The sequence below is a fragment of the Ahaetulla prasina genome, chromosome 2 (genome assembly GCF_028640845.1).
Source record: "Ahaetulla prasina isolate Xishuangbanna chromosome 2, ASM2864084v1, whole genome shotgun sequence".
Classification (NCBI taxonomy): Eukaryota; Metazoa; Chordata; class Lepidosauria; order Squamata; family Colubridae; genus Ahaetulla; species Ahaetulla prasina.
In genome coordinates, this window is record NC_080540.1 from 11,794,715 (window position 1) to 11,819,951 (window position 25,237).

At 45.5% G+C, this 25,237-nt stretch overlaps 1 protein-coding gene across 1 annotated transcript in view; it reads right to left on the reverse strand.

Annotated features, from left to right (window-relative positions):
- LOC131192519 (zinc finger protein 850-like) overlaps positions 1–25,237 on the reverse strand; it is a 38,189-nt gene that overhangs the window by 11,306 nt on the left and 1,646 nt on the right. The gene's annotated exons all lie outside the window — the stretch shown is intronic.

Below are 25,237 nucleotides of genomic sequence, written 5' to 3' on the forward strand. Positions count from 1 at the left end.
GACGGCCGTCAAATGATCTTCAAACGACAGCCGATCATCCAGGAGGACACCTAAGTTGCGCACCCTATCCTTTGGGACCAATAACTCGCCTCCGACAGCCAGCTGCGGCTGCAGCTGACTGAATCGGGGTGCCGGCATCCACAGCCACTCAGTCTTGGAGGGATTAAGCTTGAGCCTGTTTCTCCCCATCCAGACCCGTACGGCTTCCAAACACCGAGACAGCACTTCAACAACTTCATTGGGGTGGCCCGAGGTGGAAAAGTACAGCTGGGTGTCATCAGCGTACTGCTGGTATCTCACCCCGAAATCACTGATGATCTCACCCAGCGGCTTCATGTAGATGTTGAACAGCAGGGGCGAGAGAATCGACCCCTGTGGGACCCCACAAGTGAGGCCCCTCGCGGTCGACCTCTGCCCCCCTGTCAACACCGTCTGCGACCGGTCGGAGAGATAGGAGGAGAACCACCGATATACGGTGCCTCCCACTCCCAATCCCGTGGATACCATGGTCGATGGTATCGAACGCCGCTGAGAGGTCTAATAGGACCAGGGCAGAGGAATAACCCCTGTCCCTGGTCCTCCAGAGATCATCCACCAATGCGACCAAAGCTGTCTCCGTGCTGTATCCGGGTCGGAAGCCGGACTGGAACGGGTCTAGATAGACATCTTCATCCAGGTATTGGGGTAGCTGTCGCGCCACGGCACTCTCTACAACCTTCGCAACGAAGCGAAGGTTGGAGACTGGACGATAATTACCCAAAATAGCCAGGTCCAGGGAGGGCTTCTTAAGGAGGGGTCTCACCACCGCCTCTTTCAAGGCGGCAGGGAAAACCCCTTCCGACAAAGAAGCGTTGATAATCCTCTGGAGCCAGCCTCGTGTCACCGCCTGAGTGGCCAGTACCAGCCAGGAAGGGCACGGGTCCAATAAACATGTCGTGCCGTGAAGCCTCCCCAACAACCTGTCCATGTCCTCGGGAGCCACAAGGTCAAACTCATCCCAAATAGGCTCCACAAGACGTGCCTCCTCTCCCTCGCTTGGATCATCCCAAATTCGGTCCAGACTGTCCCTCAGCTGAGCGATTTTGTCGTATAGATAACCACTAAACTCCTCGGCTCGTCCCTGCAAAGGGTCATCCCGCACCTCCTGACGTAGGAGAGAGCGGGTCACCCGAAACAGGGCGGCCGGGCGGTTATCTGCCGACGCAATGAGGGTGGAGGCGTAGGAGCGCCTCGCTTCCCTCATTGCCACTAGGTAGGTCCTAGAATAGGACCTAACTAGTGTCCGATCAGCTTCGGAGCGACTGGACCTCCAGGTGCTCTCCAGGCGTCTTCTCCGGCGTTTCATCTCCCTCAGCCCCTCGGAGAACCAAGGGGCCGGACGAGATCTGCGCCAGGTCAGAGGCCGCAAAGGTGCGACACGGTCCAAGGCCCCGGCCGCAGCCTGTTCCCAGGCCACAACCAGTTTCTCAGTCGTGCCGTGGGCCAGATTCTCAGGAAATGGCCCAAGCTCCGTCAGGAACCTCTCGGGGTCCATCAGGCGCCTGGGACGGAACCACCGTATAGGTTCCGTCTCCCTGCGATGGTGAATGGCGGTCCGGAAGTCTAGGCGAAGGAGATAATGATCCGACCATGACATTGGTTCTGTTACTAAATCATCTAATACCAGATCATTTAATCACTGTCCAGAGATATAAATCAGATCCAGCGTGCCTCCCCCCGTGTGCGTGGGGCCATCATTTACTCGAATCAGGTCCAAGGCCGTCATGGAAGCCTGGAACTCCCGAGCTGCCATCGAGGACAGGCCAACTGATGGCAGGTTGAAATCCCCCATGACTATAAGTCTGGGGGTCTCAACCGCCACAGTAGCAAGTACCTTCAACAGCTCAGGCAGGGCTGTGGTCATGCAGCAAGGAGCCAGGTACGCGATCACCAAGCCCAACTGATTCCTATGGCCCCCACCGCACATAGAGGGATTCACAGCCGGCAATCTGAGGAACAGTGGTCTCCCTCGGCTCTAGATCTTCCTTGATAACAACCGCCACCCCCCCCGCCCCTACCTTGGACCCTCGGCTGATGGAATGCACGGAAACCTGGAGGGCACATCTCAACAAGGGGGACACCCCCCTCTGGGCCCAACCAGGTTTCCGTAATGCCCATCAGGTCCGCGGACTCCCCCTGAATAAGATCGCAAATCAGGGGAGCCTTATTAACCACGGACCGGGCATTACATAACATCAACCGAAGATCCAAGCTCTGAGGATCATGGCCACCCGGGGAACGGGTAAGGACTAAGGGACCGGAGCACGTGATCGCTTTCAGACATCGAACATGTGCTCCCAACACTCGATACGGCCCCCGCCCTCCGCCATATCTGCCTCTCCCACTTACCGTACCGATTGAACAGCCCTCTAGTCCTGGAACAGAAACCTCCCCCCCTGCCTTCAGACCAGATGTAAAAATGTTGCGAACAAGCACAGGGGCTGGATCCTTCCCAGGGTTCTCACCATCAAATCCTCCCCCCCAGCCCTTAAAATCCTCTAAAACTCCCTTAAAAACCTGCTAAAACAACTAATTAAAAACCCTAAGCCTCCTATTTTTTAGCATGCACTGGGCTCCAAAGCCCGTCTCAAGGTGGGCCTCGATAATTTGGAGGGCCAAACATGAGAGGGGCATCTCGAGGCAAGTAGGTCAGCTACGTAAAATGTTCGCATCACAGAAGAAAATCTGGCAAAAGGCCCATCCTGGGCTGGTCAAGATGGTAGCAGATGATAAAGCAGATGGTAAATTGACCATTACTAGTCTGTCCTGATGGGAAACAGTTTGTGGTAATCCTTGTGCGGTAGATGACCAAACCGCTAGCTCAGTCAATTCACCACCCCATACAAACAACCAGGGGTGGACTATGGAAGAAGGGGGGAGGAACGATGATACAGATGTTATTTAAAGATGTTAAATAATGGAGGGGTATCCGCTGGGCCCGTGGGCCTTCCTCAGGCACCACCAGATATCCACGCCACTAGAATAGAATAGAATAGAATAGAATTTTTATTGGCCAAGTGTGCTAATTGTACAGGTATTTGATGTGATCTTGCTTAGCTTCACCTGCTGCTTCCTGTTTGTTAGGAAGCTTGTGATCCACTTACAAGTCTGTTCCGGTAGCTGGTTTAGCTTAGTTAGAAGAATGTCTGGAATGATGGTATTGAATGCTGAACTAAAGTCTACAAAAAGGATCCTTGCATAGGTCTTTGGAGACTCAAGATGCTGTAGGATGTAGTGCAGAGCCATATTAACAGCATCATCTGTTGATCTGTTTGCTCGGTATGCAAATTGCAAGGGGTCTAACAGCGGATCCGTGATGGTTTTCAAGTAGGAAAGCACTAGCCTTTCAAAGGTTTTCATGACTACAGATGTTAGAGCAACTGGTCTGTAGTCATTCAGTTCCTTGATGGTGGGCTTCTTCGGCACTGGGATGATGGTAGGGCAAGGCCACAGCCACGTTGGGCCTACCGGGCCATCAGCCGCCTCAAAGCACCGGGGAAGGCCGCCGCCGCCTACCGCCCCCGCCCGCCCATCGCCGCCGGAAGAGCCCCATCGCCGCCGCAAGAAGGCCACCGCAATCCCCGCCATCCGGGAAGGGACACCGGTCGCCAAATCCCGCCAGCAAGCCCCGGGCTCCACCGGCGCCAACGCCCAGCGGGGAAGACCAGGCCGCCGCCGCCACCACCGAGAGTTCAAAGAGGCCGACGGAGCCCGGGCGGCCCTCCAGATCTCCGAGGCTCCTCCCATTGCCCCTGGAGACGCCCAGCTCCAAATCACCCATCTTCTAAATGCCTGAGTCTTCAAGGCAGGAGTCCAGGGGGTCCGCAATGTCAACACCCCCCCCCCGCCGCCGCTGCCGCCACCGCCACCACCGCAAAAACGCCGAAAAGGCTGGCGGCGGCTCGGCAGGCCTCGGCAGGCCGCCAGGATCGCCATCAAAGCACTGCAACTCCGGGGCTCCTCCCAACGCCCCTCGGAGTCGCACAGCGCCAAGTCACCCCTTTTCCGGGTGACTGGATCTTCATCCATCAGGGCGGGGGCCTAAGATGTTATTTAGGCCCCCCCCAGACCCGGACAGAGCCCAAAAAGGCCCGTCGCGGCTCCCCCGATCAGCAGGGCGACGCCATCTTGGACATGCTCAGAAGGTTTTTTTTTGAATTGAAGTCCACACATCTGGATAATGTTCTGGTTTCTTGTCAAACAGACAACAAGTGGTCAAAACTGGCAATGCTCTATCAAAAACTGGCAATGCTCTATCAAAGCTTGGAACTTATTACCTGACTCCATTGTCTCTACTCAAAATCCCAAAATTTTCAACCAAAAACTGTCTACTATTGACTTCACCCCATTCCTAAGAGGACTATAAGTGGCGTGCATAAGAGCACAAAAGTGCCTACCGTTCCTGTCCTATTGTTTCCTTCATTATATCAAATTAATATAGTTGATGCATATTTTTTTACTCGTATATATATATATATATTTTCTTCAAGATATGTTGTTTTATCTATGATAATTGTTTGTGTATACTGTTGTGACAAAAAGAAATTTAAAAAATCCTGTTCCTGTCAAAAGTGGCGCTCCCCAAGGCAGCGTTCTTGGACCAACACTCTTCATATTATACATTAATGATCTCTGTGATCGTATTACAAGTAATTGTGTTCTCTTTGCTGATGATGTCAAACTATTTAACACCACCAACAATACAACTACCCTTCAAAAAGACCTTGACTTTGTATCTGAATGGTCTAAAACTTGGCAACTCCAAATCTCAACCAGCAAATGCTCAGTCCTACATATTGGAAAAAAGAACCCAAACACTAAGTACAAGCTTGATGGACATTACCTTACAGAAGACCCCCACCCTGTTAAAGACCTTGGAGTTTTCATATCAAATGATCTAAGTGCCAAAGCCCACTGCAACTACATTGCAAAAAAGGCTTCAAGAGTTGTAAACCTAATCTTGCGTAGCTTCTTCTCCAAAAACACTACACTACTAACCAGAGCATATAAAACATTTGCTAGACCAATTCTTGAATACAGCTCGCCTGTCTGGAACCCATACCTCATTTCAGACATTAATACAATTGAAAGTGTCCAGAAATATTTTACAAGAAGAGTTCTCCACTCCTCCAAATACAACAAAATACCTTATGCCACCAGACTTGAAATCCTGAGTTTAGAAAATTTAGAACTATGCCACCTTCGACATGACCTGAGTTTAACTCATAGAATCATCTATTACAATGTCCTTCCTGTCGAAGACTACTTCGGCTTCAATTGCAACAACACATGAGCACACAATAGATTTAAGCTTAATGTTAACCGCTCCAATCTTGATTGCAGAAAATATGACTTCAGTAGCAGAGTTGTTAATACTTGGAATACACTACAGGACTCTGTGGTCTCTTCCCAAAATCCCCAAAGCTTCAACCAAAACTGTCTACTATTGACCTCACCCCATTCCTAAGAGGTCTGTAAGGGGTGTGCATAAGAGCACAAGAGTGCCTACCGTTCCTGTCCTATTGTTTCCTTTCATTATATCCAATTAATATAGTTAGTAAATACTCATGCTTATATAGGTGCTTATATATTTATATAGTTATTTCATGCTTATGCTTATATATACTGTGTGACAAAATAAATAAATAAATAAATAAATAAATAAATAAATAAATAAATAAATAAATAAATAAATAAATAAATGTGTCTCCTGCGTGTCTTCCAATGACATTTAGATAGGAGATACTATCATCTTCTGTCTATTATGCTCTCTGCTCCCTCGAGCAGTCTTCCCAATTTCCAGAGTACTAAGATTTCAGCCTTGAGAATTCCCAGGCTGCTTGGGCAAAACTAGTTTGCAGGCTGGGAAGCTGATCTAAAGATTCCTGCATTTTAGCAGGGTTTGCCTGTCACTGGAGATCAAAAAACTCTCTACATCCTAACATTTTTATTACTGATTCAATTGAGAGCCAGTTGTGGCTGTTCCTGGATCTGCAGACCCTGGTTACGGTCAATCATGCCCTAGTCACCTGCATACAGGTAGTCCTTGACCATGACTGAGCCCAAAATTTATGTTGCTCAGTGAAACAGTTGTTAAGTGAGTTTTCTCTCATTTTACGACTTCCCTTCTCATATTTCTTAAGCGAATGACTGTGGTTGATAAGTTAGTAACACGGTTGCTAAGTGAATCTGTCATTCCCATTGGCTTTGCTTGTCCAAAGATCACAAAAGATGATCATATGACCCTGGGACACTGCAACTGTCATAAATAAAAACCAGTGGACAAGCATCTGAATGTAAATCCCATGACCATGGGGATGCTGATACAATCATAAGTGTGAAAAATGGTCATAAGTCACTTTTTTCATTGCTGTTGTAACTTCGAATGGTCACTAAACAAATTGTTGTACAGGTGAAACTCGGAAAATTAGAATATCGTATAAAAGTTCATTTATTTTCCGCATTGTTCGGTCTCATGTCTTTCATCTTTCTCTTGGCAATGCCCCATAGATTCTCTATGGGATTCAGGTCAGGTGAGTTTGCTGGCCAATCAAGCACGGTAATCCATGGGCATTGAATCAGGTTTTGGTACTTTTTGCAGTGTGGGCAGGTGCCAAGTCCTGCTGGAAAATGAAGTCAGCATCCCCATAAAGCTCGTCTGCGGAAGGAAGCATGAAGTGCTTCAAAATCTCCTGCTAGACGGATGTGTTGACGCTGGATTTAATGAAGCACAGTGGACCAACACCAGCAAATGACATGGCTCCCCAAATCAACACAGACTGTGGAAACTTCACACTGGACTTCAAGCATCTTGCAGTGTGTGCCTCTCCATTCTTCATACAGACTCTGGGTCCTTGGTTTCCAAATGAGATGCAAAAGTTGCTCTCATCAGAAAAGAGGACTTTGGACCACTGAGCAACAGACCAGTTCTTTTTTTTCTTTAGCCTGTACAACATTTGAAGCCCATGTCCAGATCCATCTGTGTGTGATTGCTCTTGATGCACTGACTCCAGCCTCAGTCCACTCCTTGGAAAGTCGCCAACACTTTTGAATGGCCTTTCCTGGCAATCCTCTCCAGGATGCGGTCATCCCTGCTGCTTGTGCACCTTTTTCTTCCACACTTTTCCCTTCCACATAACTTTCTATTAATGTGCTTTGATACAGTACTTTGGGAACATCCAACTTCATCTGGAATTACCTTTTGAGGCTTTACCTCCTTATGGAGGGTGTCAGTGATGGTTTTCTGCACAACTGTCAGGTCAGCAGTCTTTCCCATGATTCCTACTGAACCAGACTGAGAGACCATTTAAAGGCTCAGGAACCCTTTGCAGGTGTTATGGCTTAATTAGCTGATTAGAGTGAGACACTTTGAGCCTAGAATATTGAACCTTTTCACAATATTCTAATTTTCTGAGATTGTGAATTTGAGGTTTTCAGGAGCTGTAAGCCATAATCATCAAAATTATGACAAATCAAGGCTTGAACTATCTCGCTTTGCATGTAATGAGTCTATCTCATATATTAGTTTCACCTTTTAAGTTGCATTACTGAAATAAATGAACTTTTGCACGATATTCTAATTTTCCTAATGTAAGTCAAGGACTACCTGTATTGGATGACTTCAATAAATTCTGCATCAGCTGCCCTTGAAGAGCATCCAAAAGTTTTAGCTGGTAGAGAATGCAATGGCTGGATAAGCTATAGGTGTTTCTGAAGCACCACATGTCACACCTCTGCTCCCTGAGCTGCCTTGATTGACAGCTTCCTTGCAGATCCAGTTCGAGGTGCTGGTTTTGCCTTTGAAAGGCCTTCCTGGCATGGGATTGAGTTGAAGTATGGCCATTCCCTGCTTATTTCAGCCTGCCCAATGACACCTGGCAAAGAAAACATGCGGCGGGCTAGTATTTCAAACCAATTTTACAGAGGGTCTTAATGAAGATCAAGGGACGGCAGTCTTTTCATTGAAGTGAAGCGGCTTATTTGCACTCGTTATCTCATAGTAGCTTGTGACTCACTCCACAAAAAAACACAAATACCTCACAGCTTTTTTTTTTTTTTTATTCAAAAAGTTTTTATTAGTCAAAAAAGGTTTATACAAATACATATTTTATACAAATACATAATACCTCACAGCTTTTAAACAGTAATCAACGCCATTTTTTCTCCACGTCGGCAAAGGAGAAAGAAAAAAAAAGAAAAGAAATATAAGAAATTTACTGCTTCGTTCTGCTTCGGTCCAACTTAAACAAAAAAAAATCCTTTTTGTTGTTATCTGTAATATAAACAAGCTATTAATTTCCTCTCAAAAGAAAAAAAATAAAAGGAGAAAAAATTGTCCGCCCAGTAAAATTCTATTGCCGGTCAGTCCAACACAAAAGATCAATTTGCTCTTCAATTAAATTCTTCTCATTAACTAATTCAGTCTTTAACATTTAATATTTACTCCTTGGCCTCAGCATCCATAAAGCACAGAACACGATAGTTATAATAGAAAAAGCAAAATTCCAAACCTATCGTGTCTGCCAGTTGGCTCGGTCACCCCCACGCTGTAAAAACTCCTTAGTTCAAACAGTTTCAGATGACCTACCAGTTTTAAATTCAGTCTGCTGGGCTGTTAACACTTTCACTTCATGATTTATTAACTTTCATCCATAACGGTGCATTCCAAACAACATAAATCCTCATAAATCTTCATTAATAAGCCCTGTGAAGTGAAGGAAAGGTCCTTACCCCACCACGGTCATGGTTTTTAAGATTATTTAAAATGACTCAACAACTTTCAGAAACGCAGCAACTTGCTGCAGCTTTAAATAAAACTGGGGAAAAAATAACAGGACTATCAGAGCGTATGGATAATATGAGACTGGAAATGACATCAGAAATGAAAAAGATGAAACAAGAGATGAATGAAAATTTTGCAAAGCAAAGAGAGGAAATGACAATTATTAAAGATGAAATGGAGCAGATCCATGTACATGAGGTAAAAGTGGATCGGCAAATTGGTGAAATATATTATAAAAATAAGCAGCAAGATAAGAGAATTTGTCTCTTGGAAGAAGAGATGAGGAAATATAATTTGGTTATTCGAGGGATCTCAGAAGAAAAGGAGGATAAATTGAAACAGCGGGTTTTGAAATGGATTAATGATTTGGATACGCAACTTACGTTTACAATAGCAGATTGGCAAGTGTTTTTAGAATTGGATATAGAAGGCAAAATGGTTCTAACAGGAATGTGCTTGTCAGGTTTGCAAATCTTGGTGATAAGCTGGAAATTATGGCCAAGGTGAGAGAGATGGGAGATGCTTTAAAGTTTGAAGGGAAGACTATCCAAGTCTTCCCGGATATATCAAGAGAAGAAAGGGCATGGAGATTTTTTTTAAAACCAATTACAAAAGTTTTGAGAGATAATGGAATTAAATATAATTGGAGGCCACCACAACAATTGAAATTTTTTTATAAAGGAAGGATGCGTACAATCACCCCAGACATAGATGCACTATTATATCTACGGGAGCTTGGACTGATTGAGATGGAGGATTTAATGGAGATAAAAGACCAAATGCTTAAGATGGGTGGAATACACGTGGAAACATCAACCCCAGAAGAAGAAAAAGGGGCTATTGGAGGGCAAGACCCCAAAGGGTTAAAGAGGAAAGAAATATCACCTGTGTTGGTTGAACAGAAGAAAAGTCGTGAGGATACAGTAGGAGAAGAAGCAGATAAGAGTCTTGGAAAATATGAAGCTGAATGCGGGAGAGAGCCAACATTATCTTTTTTTTTGAGTGATGAATTTAAATAGACAGCCCGAAAGAAGTGGCCCGGACATTGGCACGTCCCCTCTCCCCCATTCTCTTTATGGAGGCGAAATCGATGAGGATGTGGGGGAAGAAGATTGTTTGTATTTTATTGTTTGTCTTGTTTTTTGTTTTCTCTTGGTTTCTTTACTGTTTTTTATATGTTAAATGTTGGTTATATGGGAGTTTAATGTTGGGTTTTGGGCACAGAAAGAAAGATGTGGGGATAGGATTGAAAAATTTATATTTTAAATGGGAGTTATAAAAATAATGTCATGGAATGTGAAGGGTACAGGGAATCAGATTAAAAGAAGAAGATTAGAATTTAAGATTAAAAGAGATTTACCTGATATTTTATTTTTACAAGAAACCCATCAGAAATCTGAAGATTCAAATAGAATGTATATAAAAGGTATGCAAATATATGAAAAAGCATTTGGAACTTCAAAAGCCAGAGGAGTTGCAACACTGATATCAGATAGGGTGTATTTTGAAAAACATCAGGTAATTTTGGATGAGGATGGAAGATATGTAATAATTGTTGGAAATCTTAATGAGGAAAAAGTGACACTTGTTAATTTATATTTACCGAATGAAAAACAAAGAGAATTTCTTGAAAAAATAACAAAAATTTTGGAGAAGGAAAGTGTAGGGAAAGTAATTGTGGCTGGGGATTTTAATTTAATCAGAGATAAAATAGATAGTACTAACCCCACCCGCTGTGGAGGAGCAAATAAAATGGGGATTTTAAATACGTGGATGCTTCGAAACGGCGTGGTGGATGTGTGGAGAGAGGTTAAAGGAATTGAAAGAGTATATACTTTTTTCTCTAAGATATATAATACATATTCTAGAATTGATTATATTTTTCTTTCTAAAGATTTGTTGAATAATGTGGATAAGGTAGATGTGGGAATTTTTAAAGATTCTGATCATGCAGAAGTTATGGTGGATTTAGATTTTAATTTTGAGAAAAAAAGAAGCTATTGGAGATATGAGGAGAAACTGTATAAAATGAAAAGGATAAAAAATGGATACTTAAAAAATTGGAGGAAAGTTGGAGATTAAATGATAACGGGGAGGTTAAATTTGAAATTGTTTGGGATGTGATGAAAGCGGTGTTTAGAGGGGAGAGTATTAAATTATCAAGTAGGAAATATAAAAATTATAAAATTAAAATGGAAAGAGATAAAAACCAGATTAAAGAATTGGAAAATCAATTTTTGCTTACTAAAGAAAAAAAATTCTTCAGGAGCTTAATATGTTAAGAAATAAAATGATAGAAGAGGATACAGAGTTGGTAAAAAGAAATTTGAGATATTTAAATAGGAATTTTTTTGAATTTAGTAACAGAAATTCTAAGTTATTGGCAAAGATGGCGAAAAATAAAAGAGAGAAGAGAGAAATTGGAGTTTTGATAGATGACAGAGGTATAAGATGTTATAAAAAATTAGAGAAATGTGAAGTGGTTAGAAATTTTTTTCAGAATCTATATTCAAAGAAACCAGTTAATCGGGGAAAATTGCAAAGCTATTTAGAAAAATATGTGGTGAAAATTGATCAAACATATAAGGAATTGATGGAAGAAGATATAACACAAGATGAGATTAATGGAGTTATACAAAAAATAAAATTAGGGAAAGCTCCAGGTGAGGATGGATTACCTGCTGAGTTCTATAAAGAATTTAAAGAATTAATAATACCAAGATTGCAAAAATTATTTAACGGAATATTACATGGTGGAGAAGTACCTTCGTCATGGAATAGAACGGTGATATCCCTAATTCCTAAGCCAGATAAAGATTTAGAAAGGATTGAGTCCTATCGGCCCATTTCTTTAATTAATCAGGATGCAAAGATATTTACTGCTATTATAAGTAATAGATTAAATAGATTTATAGATAGATATATAAGTTACAACCAAGTAGGTTTCGTGAAGGGTAGATATATGAGTGATATTGTTAGAAGAGTATTAAATATTATAGATGTAGCTGAACATAACGGTGATAAAATTGGTATAATATCATTGGATATTTTTAAAGCTTTTGATTCTGTACAATGGGAAGCTATTAAAGTAATTGTGGAGGCTTTAGGCTTTGGTAATAAGTTTATACATGTTATTTCAAAATTGTATCAAAAAAGCAGTGCAAGAATTGATTAGAATTATGATTATAATAGGTAGAATTATAATAGCTAGATATTGGAAATTAGATGTGATTCTTAGATAGAAGAGTGGAATTCTGAAATGTGGAAATTAGCCTTAAATGATAAATTGACATGTGATATTAAAATTAGAAGTGGTGTGTATAAAGAAGATATTTTCTGGAAGACTTGGAAACCATTTGTGGACTATGCGCTTGCAAAATTGGACGCTTCAGTACCTGTACATCGAGAACGTGGATTTTGGCAATCATGAGGATATATCCAAAGACCCAAATCTTCCTTTTATGTATAGCACAAGGGTGTAATAATGTATTTTCTTTTTTGTTTGTTAAAAAAAATTTAAAAATAATAATAATAATAATAAAAAAAAGAAAACATGCGGCGGGCACCATCACCTGGGAAAATGCACTTGGGGACTCTCAGAAATGTGCCTTCTCTGCTGTGGTCCCCATCTTACGTAATATCCTTTCCCCTGAAATGAGATTAATTCCACCCTTCTTGAGCTTCTGGAAGACTCTCAAGACCTGTCTAAATCTTCAGGCCTGGGGCTCTAAGGCAATCTGAGATATGCTCAGATGGTTGAATTGCTGAGGTAGCCATTTGCATCCATTTTATTGCCTGGGGGGGCTGTAGAGTTGTTTTTATATTACTTATTTCTTAGTATAGATGTTTACATTTTTATATATGTCATTTATATGTTTTTAATCTGTTATACATCGCCCACTGTTGGTTTTGGTGGAGGGGGGCTATAGAAATTTCATTTATAAATAAATAATAAAAATGTATGTTTTTGAGGATGACTTTAGAATGGCTAAATTGAAGAAATAATAAAGGAGGGATACAAATAAATAAAAAATAAAGTAGGATTTAAACTGGGAGGCCGGATTGAAAGGGGAAGTCAGGGTCAGATAACAAATACCTTATCGGTAAACAGTAATGTGTTAAATCCCTATTGTGTTTCTTTATCCCTACTATGATCCCTATTTGTATCAATAGCTTTTACTTTCCCCAATTTTAATTTTATTGTTTCCTCTCAACTTATGGGGAAAAAAAGGTTTTCTTTTAATCGCAAAAGGGAACACATAGAATGCAGAGTCGGTAAAGATTCTCAGTCCTCCAGGTCATGGTTGTCCCAAAGGGGCTTTTTTTCAAGAGGCAACTGGACTTTCTTGTTTTTTCTTTTGAAGATGTTTTGCTTCTCATCCAAGAAACTTCTTCAGTGCTGACAGGATAGTGGGGAATGGAAGGATTTATATATATATATATATAAAGGAATGGAAGGATTTATATTTATTTTATATATATAAAAAGGATGCAAATGACCAACTGCTTGCAAGGAATATAAATCCTTTAATTCCCCACTATCCTGTCAGAGCTGAAGAAGATTTTTCTTGTCGCCGGCCAGCAGAGCTGGTGGCAGACTCAGACAATGAGGAGGTTGGGGAAGAACCTGGGCCAATTCTGGAGCCTGGGGAAGGCTCTGATGGATACTCAGCCTCGGACAGAGGGATAGAGCCAGGGTCATCTGGCATTTCCCAGCCAGAGAGGCCACTGCGCCTTTGGAGTCAGAGGAATATGGAACAAATCTCCATCCCCTGCCCTTCCCTTCTCAGGCCAGGGGAGGAGTGACTAGGAAGGGAGGGTGAGGGGTGGGGACAGCCACTGGTGGCTTCAGTCGACAGGAAGCTACAGCAGGGGGAAGAAACAGGTAGGGGTTGCCGCCACCCATTGCTTCGGCCCCACACGCCACACGCCCTTTCACCATGACCTCATTCCGCCCAGGGCTGCGCTACAGAGTTGCAAGTTACAGGAACCTCCCCCTATGGTGGAGATTTACAGCCCCACCATGAGCTGCCTGGCCAGTCCCATATTCCACAGCTCTAGTCACAGGACTGGCCATTGCTCATCCTGGAGCAGCTCCTCCTGCGCTTGACCACCAAAATTTTCGCACGGACCACCAGTTGGTGACTACTGTATTAGATAACTCCTGGGGCATTCATTAGCCAAGTCTTAGGAATAAGGAGAGCTAGAGATCAATAGAACAAATTGTAGAATTATTACTAAAATCTTTATTAGATGATATTTCTAATTATCTCACCTTGTCCTGCCTTCTCTTTTAATGAAAATATATAAAACTTTCTTAATCCTTTGTTCTTCATTCTTAGCATTTTGGCCAGGAGCCCTTTTCCTTGGAGTACTCCGATCAAAAGCAACCAGAAAACCTGCACCTCGTGTCTGGCGTCCATCATTGGCTTTGGCACCAGGCACATACGCGAATTGGGGACATTTGGGGCCTGCCAAGATTGTTCCAGCCAGATTTTCCTGTGGCATGTGTACAGCCTTAAATCATTTCCAGCTTCATCCTATTAATAGAATAATGAAATGAGATAAAACCTTGAAGTGCCCACCTACATTCCTTCTGTAGTATAGTATTAGTATAAGTATAATTATTGTATTGTATTGTATTGTAGCATTACCAAGAATTCAAGATAATACAAATTTGAAACCATGGAATGTAATTTTTCAAAGTTTATGTAACATAGGAGAAATACTAGAGTACTGGGAAAGAACTGATGTGATTCCAAACTATAAAAAGGAGGAAAATAAACTAAATTATAGGCCAATCAATTTGACAACAATATCTGGTAAAATCCTGGGAAAAAATATAATCAAGCAGAGAATGTGTGAGCTCCTATAAACAAGCAAGGTGATTACTAGAAGCCAGCATGGGTTTGTTAGAAACAGGTTTTGCCAAACAAACCTTATTGCCTTTTTTTGATTTAAGCAATTAAATTACCAGATCAGCAAATACTGTACAGATGGTATACTTGGATTTCAATGAGCCATTGGACAAATCTTTATGGAAAATGAAAGATGTAAAAATGAGGGCAAAGAGACTCTGAGCAATTCAGTGCTTGGAGTCAGACATGGAATTTGAAAAAAATAATAATCAAAAATTGGAAAGAATAGGATACAATTCTTTATTGGGCAAGTGTGTTTTGGACACAAAAGGAAATGGTCTCTGGTGCATACACTTCAGTTATACAAATATAACTACAAAGTGATAGTCATATAGTCATAAGGCAATCATAAATCATAAGATACAATAATTGATCACATGATCAATACAGATAGGAGAAGGTAGTAGGAAACGTGAAGGATAAGATGACGAGGATAATAGCAATACAGCCTACCACATGGGTAAATAGGTACTTACAGGATTTTGTTATTTTATGCCTCCACCACCCGCACGCCACACAGAGAGGGTTTCTCATGCTCGCCAAACATTTAATCCCCAGGGGTAGGGCCTTTCTGTTGGAGCTCCTCACGCTCTGGAATAACTTCCTGGTTTACGCCAAGTGCCTGATCTTCGGACTTTTCGCCGTGAGCTGAAAACGCATTTATTTATTCAAGCGGGACTGGCTTAAAAGTTTTATTAAATTTTAATTGGGATTATTTATTAATTTTAGGGTTTTAAATTTTTAAATGTCGGACACTTTTGTAATATGCTTCGTTTTAAATTTCTGTTTTAATGTGTATATTGTGGGTTTTTATTTTCTGGCTGTACACCGCCCTGAGTCCTTCGGGAGAAGGGCAGTATAAAAATCTAATAAAATAAAATAAATAAAATAAATAAATGTCTTTGGGCAGAAGGCAGTAGTGTGGGAGTTGGCTGTTTAATAGAGTGATGGCACGGGGTGGGGGAAATATATTTGTGTCTAGTAGTCTAGTTGTTTTGGGGTCCTGAGGGGAAGATGTTGAAATGGAATAACCAGAAGCGAGATTGGCTAGATAGATTTCTAAACAGAAACTCTCTAGGCGACATTTCATGCCAACAGTTCAAGCCTGTTTGGAGCCCAGCTGTTCAGATATTTAATTTAAAAGCTGGAACAATAAAGTGCACAGTGGAGCAGAACACACAGTGGCCATTGATTGGTTGAAGAGTGTGGGCTCCTGCATGAGGCAGTCTACATTATGATTGGCTGCTGGGTGTAAAGGGGGCCGTTCTTTTTTCCCGCCTTTTTCTTCTGTGTGCTCTGTATGCTGATCTGAGATTTACCTGACGATTTACCTCAGGATGTAATGATGTCCCTACCTTGTTTCCTCTAAATATAGGTACTAAATAGATTTATATAAAACTACTGTCAGCGTCTCTGTTGGGACACCAGCTGCATAATTCCCTGACACCAACCAACCTGGCTATTGGACAGAGTCCAGTCTCTGTTCCCCAAAATGCTAAGCTTGCAGTTATCAGAGTTCCAAAATCTGTCAATTGATGTGGAATTCTTTTATCTTCTTTTCTGTCATTTAATGATCCCGTAATGTATGCCTTGCGGGATGGAGTCAGGGCAACTGAATGGAGCTGAGTGTTTACTGGCCGGATGCCCTTCCTGTCACCAATGTGGAGTTTGCAGCAGATATAGTCCCATTGTGTCCAGAGAGAAAAATATCTGTCTCTACCTAGGATCAAACTCACAGCCTCCTGATTGGGTGAGAGCTCTACCGCACCACTCACCTGGAATTCTTTTATCTTTTTTCATATTTCACAGGAAAACCCATTCTCATTTTGAAAAGCCAGATAGAGATTTTTTACTTCCAGGACTTGAAGGAGGTTCATTATACAAAACTGAGAACTAGGATGGTGTGATTCAAGAAGCACATCATTTGCCTTAAACTAAGAAGATTCAATTCCGAACTGCGGGTCTGTAATGAGTAAGTAGAATTTACCTTTCTCTCTCTTTTGACAAAAGTGTTTAGCGGCAAATGAAAAAAAAAGTACAATGTATGAACTATTATATATTTTCAAACAACCAAAGAACCATAAAATAATACTTAATGTGCATCTGTCTGTCTGCATCCTAAGTATATTCACATTTATTTACTTATTAAATTTATATGCCACCCATCACACTGTCCCAAGTCACTAAGTTCATGAATTAACTACAGCAAATAGTCCAGGCTGAATGGTAATTACAGCCTATCATGACAAAATTAATGGCTCTCATTATATAATGTATCTTTAGAAACATTACTGCAGAATATTAGTCCAGGCAGGGGCAACTATTCTTACTAGAGGTCATCTTCAACTTACAACCACAATTGAGCTCAAAATTTCTGTTCCTAAGCGAGACAGTTGTTAAGTGAGATTTGTCCCATTTTTTTTATTATTATTATTATTATTATTATTATTATTATTATTATTATTATTATTATTATTATTATTATTATTATTATTATTATTATTAATTGGATTTCTAGACCGCCCTTCTCCCAAAGGACTCAGGGCGGTGTACAGCCAGGATAAAACATAAACAATGTACAATTAAAAACTGAATTAAGAAACTTATTATACAATTGGCCGAAACATTAAAATATTTAAAATCTAAAAACCCAATTTAAAACATAAATAGAATTTAAAAGTTTAAAAATTTAAGCAGTTTAAGAAAAACTTAAGCCAGCCCTGCGTGAATGAATAAATGCGTTTTCAATTCGCGGCGAAAGGTCCGAAGGTCAGGTATTTGGCATAAACCAGGGGGAAGTTCATTCCAGAGAGTAGGAGCCCCCACAGAGAAGGATCTTCCCCTGGGGGCCACCAGCCGACATTGTTTGGCGGACGGCACCCTGAGAAGTCCCACTCTGTGTGAGCGTACGGGTCGGTGGGAGGCATGAGGTAACAGTAGGCGGTCCCGTAAGTACCCAGGCCCCAAGCCATGGAGCGTTTTGAAGGTGGTAACCAAAACCTTGAAATTCACCCGAAAGGCAACAGGTAGCCAGGGCAGTCTGCGCAGGAGAGGTGTTACATGGGAGCTACGTGGAACTCCCTCTATCACCCGAGCAGCTGCATTCTGGACCAACTGAAGCCTCCGAGTGCACCTCAAGGGGAGCCCCATGTAGAGAGCATTGCAATAATCCAGGCGAGAGGTAACGAGAGCATGAGTGACTGTGCATAAGGCATCCCGATCGAGGAAGGGGAGCAACTGGAGAACCAGGCGGACCTGGTGAAAGGGTCTCCTGGAGACGGCCGTCAAATGATCTTCAAATGACAGCCGTGCATCCAGGAGAACACCCAAGTTGCGCACCCTTTCCCTTGGGGCCAATAACTCGCCCCCGACAGTCAGCTGCGGTTGCAGCTGACTGTATCGGGGTGCCGGCATCCACAGCCACTCCGTCTTGGAGGGATTGAGCTTGAGCCTGTTCCTCCCCATCCAGACCCGTACGGCTTCCAAACACCGGGACAGCACTTCGACAGCTTCATTGGGGTGGCCCGGGGTGGAAAAGTACAGCTGAGTGTCGTCAGCGTACAGCTGATATCTCACCCCGAAGCCACTGATGATCTCACCCAACGGCTTCATATAGATGTTGAACAGAAGGGGCGAGAGAATCGACCCCTGCGGCACCCCACAAGTAAGGTGCCTCGCGGTCGACCTCTGCCCCTCCCGTCAACACCGTCTGCGACAGGTCAGAGAGATAGGAGGAGAACCACCGATAAACGGTGCCTCCCACTCCCAACCCCCCCAACCGGCGCAGCAGGATACCATGGTCGATGGTATCAAAAGCCGCTGAGAGGTCTAACAGGACCAGAGCAGAGGAATAACCCCTTTCTCTGGCCCTCCAGAGATCATCCACCAACGCAACCAAAGCTGTCTCCGTGCTATATCCGGGTCGGACGCCGGACTGGAACGGGTCTAGATAAACAGCTTCATCCAGGTATTGGGGTAGCTGCCGTGCCACAGCACTCTCTACAACCTTCACAATAAAGCGAAGGTTGGAGACTGGACGGTAATTACCTAAAATAGCTGGGTCCAGGGAAGGCTTCTTGAGGAGGGGTCTCACCACCGCCTCCTTCAAGGCGGCAGGGAAAACCCCCTCCGACAGAGAAGCGTTGATAATCCCCTGGAGCCAGCCTCGTGTCACTTCCTGGGAGGCCAGCACCAACCAGGAAGGGCACGGGTCCAGTAAACATGTAGTGGCATGCAGCCTCCCCAACAACCTGTCCATGTCCTTGGGAGCCACAGGGTCAAACTCATCCCAAACAATCTCAACAAGACGCAACTCCGCCTTCTCACCCGGATCATCCCAATTTTGGTCCAAGCCATCCCGGAGCTGAACGATTTTATCGTATAGATAACCACTAAACCCCCCGCAACGGGTCATCCCATCAGCTTCTTCTTCTGCGCATGTGCAGGATGGCGGCGTTGTAAAATACATGCCGACAGCGGGTCGGGTTTTTTCCCGGCCGGGAAGCCGCGGAGGTGGCTGCTAGGCTGCCCGGACCCATCGCCCCGCAGATTATCTCCCCGACAGCCGGACAGAGATCTTTAGGTCTCGTTAGACCCCCGGCTGCCGGGGAACGGGGCTGAAGTGTCGGGCGGCAGACGGCGGATGGCGGCGGCCATCTTGGGTGGGCGCTGCATGCGCCCGCCGGGAAGAACGGAGAGCTGTGGCCGAGCTGCCTGGGCTTATCGCTCTATGGACCATCTTCCTGACAGCCGGATAGAGACCTGTGGGCCCTGCTGGACCCCCGGCTGCCAGGAACGGGGCTAAAGTGCCGGGCGAGCAGCGGACGGCGGACGGGCGGATGGCGGCGGCCATTTTGGTTGGGCGTGGCATGGGGCAGCGCCCGCCGGGAAGACCGGAGAGCTGTTGCCGAGCGGCCTGGAGCTATCGCCCTGTGGACCATCTTCCCGACAGCCGGATGAAGACCTGTGGGCCCTGTTGGACCCCCGGCTGCCAGGAACGGGGCAGAGGCGCCGGGCGGGTAGCAGCGCCCGCTGAGAAGAGCCGGCCCGGTTTTGTGGTTCGCTGCCAGGCGGCCGCATGGGTCATCAGTGGCCGATTACCCAGCATGGGTGTCACCGGCTGAAGCGTCCAGCGGCAATGATACCAACAGTGGCCCTGATACCATCGGAGGCCACTACTAATGATGATGAACGACGGCCGCCATTTTGGAAGGGCGCGGATTGGCGCTAGAAATGGCCTGGCTTGGCCGAGGGTTGCTGCAGCCGGTCGTCAGGACATCGGCGACTGAGTGTGGGCCGCTGATTTTTTGGCAGCTCTGCTTAGCAGCACGGATACCAACAACCCAACGATTCACCATCATTGACCGCATTTGCCATCTTTGCGGATGCCTGGACGGTTTGCGCATTTTTGAGCGGCAATGTTATCGCCGGTTTGGATACGAACAGCTCTGGCAGGTGGAACTTTGACCTTAGTCGATATGACATTATGGGCAGAATTCATCAGCCCAACTTTTATTTCATCTAACTGTTGCCCTACCGGCCTTTTGGCCGTTGTCTGTGACTGTTCCGGTTTCACCCATCGTCCGCAATACCATCTACTGACCGGGAACTTTTCCTCTCCCCGCTGTTATTTAGATCTTTATGCATGAAATATACGGCTGCCGAACTTCTTCAACTGCGAGGTTCCCCGCCGCAGGAATGGCCATCTGGGTTATCGAGGGCCGGCCTTAACGAGGGGTCTTGGGACCCGGAGAGGTGGCATGCGAGGAAGAAGAATTTATGGGGTTTTGTACATAGGTTTTTTAATAAGGGTTTTTTAAAGGGGGAGAGGAAAGTGACGGGAGGGGGGGAGATCCCGTCGGGGAGGGTTGGTTCAGTCCCAGTCCCAGTTCACGCGTTTTCATCTGGTCCGAGGGAGGGTGAGGGGTTCGCTCCAGAATTGGAAGTTGGTTCCATCTGTACGGTAAGTGGGAGGGGCAGATATGGCGGAAGCAAGGGGTCAGATCGTCGTTGGGAGCACGTGTTCGCTGTTTAAAAGCGATCGTGTGCTCCGGCCCCCCCGTTCCCGGAAGGTCAGGATCCTCAGAGCCCGGGCCTCGTTGATGTTGTGCAATGCCCGGTCCGTGGTTAACAAGGCCCCCCTGATTTGCGATCTTATCCAGGGGGAATCCACGGACTTTATGGGCATTACGGAGACCTGGTTGGGTGCAGAAGGGGGGGTGCCCCTAGTTGAACTGTGCCCGCCAGGTTTCCGAGCATTCCATCAGCCAAGGGCCCAGGGTAGGGGTGGAGGGGTGGCGGTTGTAATGAGAGAGGGTCTAGAGCCGAGAGAGACCACTGTTCCTCAGATAGCCGGCTGTGAATCCCTTCTTGTGAAGTGGGGCCATAAGAATCAGATGGGTTTGTTGATCGCGTACCTGGCTCCTTGCTACGTGACTACAGCCCTGCCTGAGCTACTGGAGGTGCTTGCCGGGGTGGCTGTTGAGATCCCCAGACTTTTGGTCATGGGCGATTTCAATCTGCCATCGGCTGGCTTGTCATCAACAGTGGTTCAGGAGTTCCAGGCTTCCATGACGGCCTTGGACCTGATTCAAGTAACTGATGGCCCTACTCACACGGGGGGATCTGCGCTGGATCTGATTTATATCTCTGGACAGTGGTTTAATGATCTGGTAGTAAGAGATTTAGTGACAATACCGGTGTCATGGTCAGATCATTTTCTCCTCCGCCTAGACTTTCAGACCGCTACTCACCACTGCAGGAGACGGAGCCAATGCGTTGGTTCCGTCCCAGGCGCCTGATGGACCCTGAGAGGTTCCAGACGGAGCTTGGGCCGTTCCTGAGGATCTTACCCATGGCACGACTGAAGAACTAGTTGCGGCCTGGGAACAGGCCGCTGCTGGGGCTTTGGACCGTGTCGTGCCTTTGCGACCTCTGACCCGGCGCAGATCTCGATTAGCTCCTTGGTTCTCTGAGGAGCTGAGAGAGATGAAACGCCGGAGAAGACGCCTAGAGAGCACCTGGAGGTCCAGCCGCCCGGCTGATCGGACACTAGTTAGGTCTTTTCAAAGACCTACCTAGTGGCACTGAGGGAGGCGGCGTTCTACGCCTCCTCATTGTCGGCAGATAACCGCCCGGCCGCCCTGTTTGGGTGACCCGTTCCTTCTTCACCAGGGGACGGGATGACCCTTACAGGGACGTGCCGAGGAGTTTAGTGGTTATCTATACGATAAAATCGCTCAGCTTGGGATAGCTTGGACCAAGATTGCGATGATCCAGATGAGATGACTGAGGCTCGTCTTGTTGATGTGGTTTGGGATGAGTTTGATTCTGTGGCTCCGAGGACATGGACAGGTTGCTGGGAGGCTGCATGCCACTACATGTTTACTGGACCCGTGCCCTCCTGGCTGGTGCTGGCCACTCAGGATGTGACACGAGGCTGGCTCGGGTATTATAAATGCTTCTTTGATGGAGGGGGTCTTTCCCGCTGCCTTGAAAGAGGCGGTGGTGAGACCCCTCCTCAAGAAGCCTTCCCTGGACCGAGCTATTTTGGGTAATTATCGTCCAGTCTCCAACCCTCGCTTTGTGGGGAAGGTTGTAGAGAGTGGTGGCACGGCAGTTCCCTCAGTACCTGGAGGAAGCTGTCTATCTAGACCCGTTCCAGTCCGGCTTCCGGCCCGGTTATAGCACGGAGACAGCTTTGGTCGCGTTGGTGGATGACCTCTGGAGGGCCAGGGATAGGGGTTGTTCCTCTGCCCTGGTCCTGTTGGATCTCTCATCGGCTTTTGATACCATCGACCATGGTATCCTGCTGCGCCGGTTGGAGGGGTTGGGAGTGGGAGGCACCGTTTATCGGTGGTTCTCCTCCTACCTCTCCGACCGGTCGCAGTCGGTGTTGACAGGGGGGCAGAGATCGGCCGCGAGGCGCCTCACTTGTGGGGTGCCGCAGGGGTCGATTCTCTCGCCTCTCCTGTTCAACATCTACATGAAGCCGTTGGGCGAGGTCATCAGTGGCTTTGGGGTGAGTTATCATCTGTACGCTGATGATACTCAGCTGTACTTTTCCACCCCAGGCCACCCCAGCGAAGCTGTCGAAGTGCTGTCCCGTTGTTTGGAGGCCGTACGGGTCTGGATGGGGAGAAACAGACTCAGACTCAATCCATCCAAGACGGAGTGGCTGTGGATGCCGGCATCCCGGTACAGTCAGCTGCAACCGCGGCTGACTGTTGAAAGTCACTGGCTAGCGGAAAGAGTGCCCAGCTTGGGCGTTCCCGTGGATGAGGGCCTGTGGTTAGAAGCTCACTTGCGGGCCGTCTCCAGGAGAGCTTTTTACCAGGTTCGCCTGGTCCGCCAGTTGCGCCCCTTTCTTGACCGGGATGCCTTATGCACGGTCACTCATGCTCTCGTCACTTCTCGACTGGATTATTGCAATGCTCTCTACATGGGGCTACCTTTGAAGTGTACCCGGAGACTGCAGTTAGTCCAGAATGCAGCTGCGCGGGTGATTGAGGGAGCACCGCGTTGCTCCCGGGTAACACCTCTCCTGCGCAGTCTGCACTGGCTACCTGTGGTCTTCCGGGTGCGCTTCAAGGTTTTGGTTACCACCTTCAAAGCGCTCCATGGCTTAGGGCCCGGGTACTTACGGGACCGCCTGCTGTTTCCACATGCCTCCCACCGACCCGTACGCTCTCACAGAGAGGGTCTTCTCAGGGTGCCGTCCGCCAAGCAGTGTCGGCTGGCGGCCCCCAGGGGAAGGTCCTTCTGTGGGAGCACCTACTCTCTGGAACGAACTTCCCGGTTTACGCCAATTGCCTGACCTTCGGACCTTCCGCCGGGAACTGAAAACTTATTTATTTATACAAGCAGGACTGGCCTGACTTTTTAAATTCTAAATTTAAATTTTAAACTTTTAATGGTAATTTTATTGGGTATTTTTATGGTCAATCGACGGTTTTAATCTGGCCTTTCATTGAATAAGCTTTTTAATGGTTATTTTAATATGTATATTTATTGTTTTAAATGAAGGCTGTACACCGCCCTGAGTCCTTCGGGAGAAGGGCGGTATAGAAGTTTGATAAATAAATAAATAAATAAATAAAAAATCCCGCACCCCCTGATATAGGAGAGAGCGGGTCACCCGAAACAGGGCGGCCGGGCGGTTATCTGCCGACGCAATGAGGGTGGAAGCGTAGGAACGCTTCGCCTCCCTCATTGCCACTAGGTAGGTCTTAGAATAAGACCTAACTAGTGTTCGGTCAGCTTCAGAACGGCTGGACCTCCAAACACTCTCTAGGCGTCTTCTCCGGCGTTTCATTTCCCTCAGCCCCTCGGAAAACCAGGGGGCCGGCCGAGATCTACGCCGGATCAGAGGCCGCAAGGGCACGACATGGTCCAAAGCTCCAGCCGCGGCCCGTTCCCAGGCCACAACTAGTTCCTCAGCCGTGCCGTGGGCCAGGTCCTCAGGAAACGGCCCAAGCTCCATCAGGAACCTCTCCAGGTCCATCAGGCGCCTGGGACGGAACCAACGTATTGGTTCCGTCTCCCTGCGGTGATGGGTAGCGGTCCGAAAGTCTAGGCGAAGGAGAAAATGATCTGACCATGACACCGGTTCTGTTTCTAAATCATCTAATTCCAGATCATTTTACAACCTTTCTTGCCACATTTGTTAACTGAATAACTGCAGCTGTTAAATTAGTAACACATTTGTTAAGTGAACCTGGCTACCCCATTGAATTGGCTTGTCGGAAGATCACAAAAGGGAATCCCATGACCCCAGGACATTGCACCCATCAGTTGCTAAGCATCTGAATGCTGACGCTGCAATGGTCCTAAGTATGAAAAAGGGCCATAATTCACTTTTTTCAGTGATGTTGTAACTTTGAATGGTCACTAAATGAATCGTTATAAGTCAAGGACTACCAGTATCTTGGAATGGTTACTGCCTTTGCAACAGTACATTCTAACCACTGCGCCTCCAGGACTTCAGGATATATCTTTCTATAATATATCAAATTGGATATAATAAGAATGGTTTGATGCCTGAGGAATATTCTAATTATACATAGTTACATTTAGTTTCTTACTATGCTTTCAGAAAACTGTTGTTGAAATCCTAATTCTCATTTACTGACTCACTGATTTTTGCAAGCAAATCCTCTTGTGTCTGAGCATTTCTTCTGGTTGAGTTTCTCATGTCTAAATAAACTTGTCTCTTTGGCTGAAAATAATCCAGTAAGGTGAAAACAAGCAATTTATATCTTTGTGAACTCTTGAAAGTTTTCTAAGATCCCATCAAACTTTCCTTCCAATCAGAAAGCTGATGGTCTTTCTCCTCTATGAGTCATCTATGAGTCCTCTTCTCTTTAATAATAGAATTGTGACTGAAACACTGACCACAGTTTGGGCATCTGAATGGCTTCTGATCTGTCTGTAAACTGACATGATTTATTAGATTAGACCTACTTGTGAAAGCTTTCTCACAATTGAGACATTAAACAGC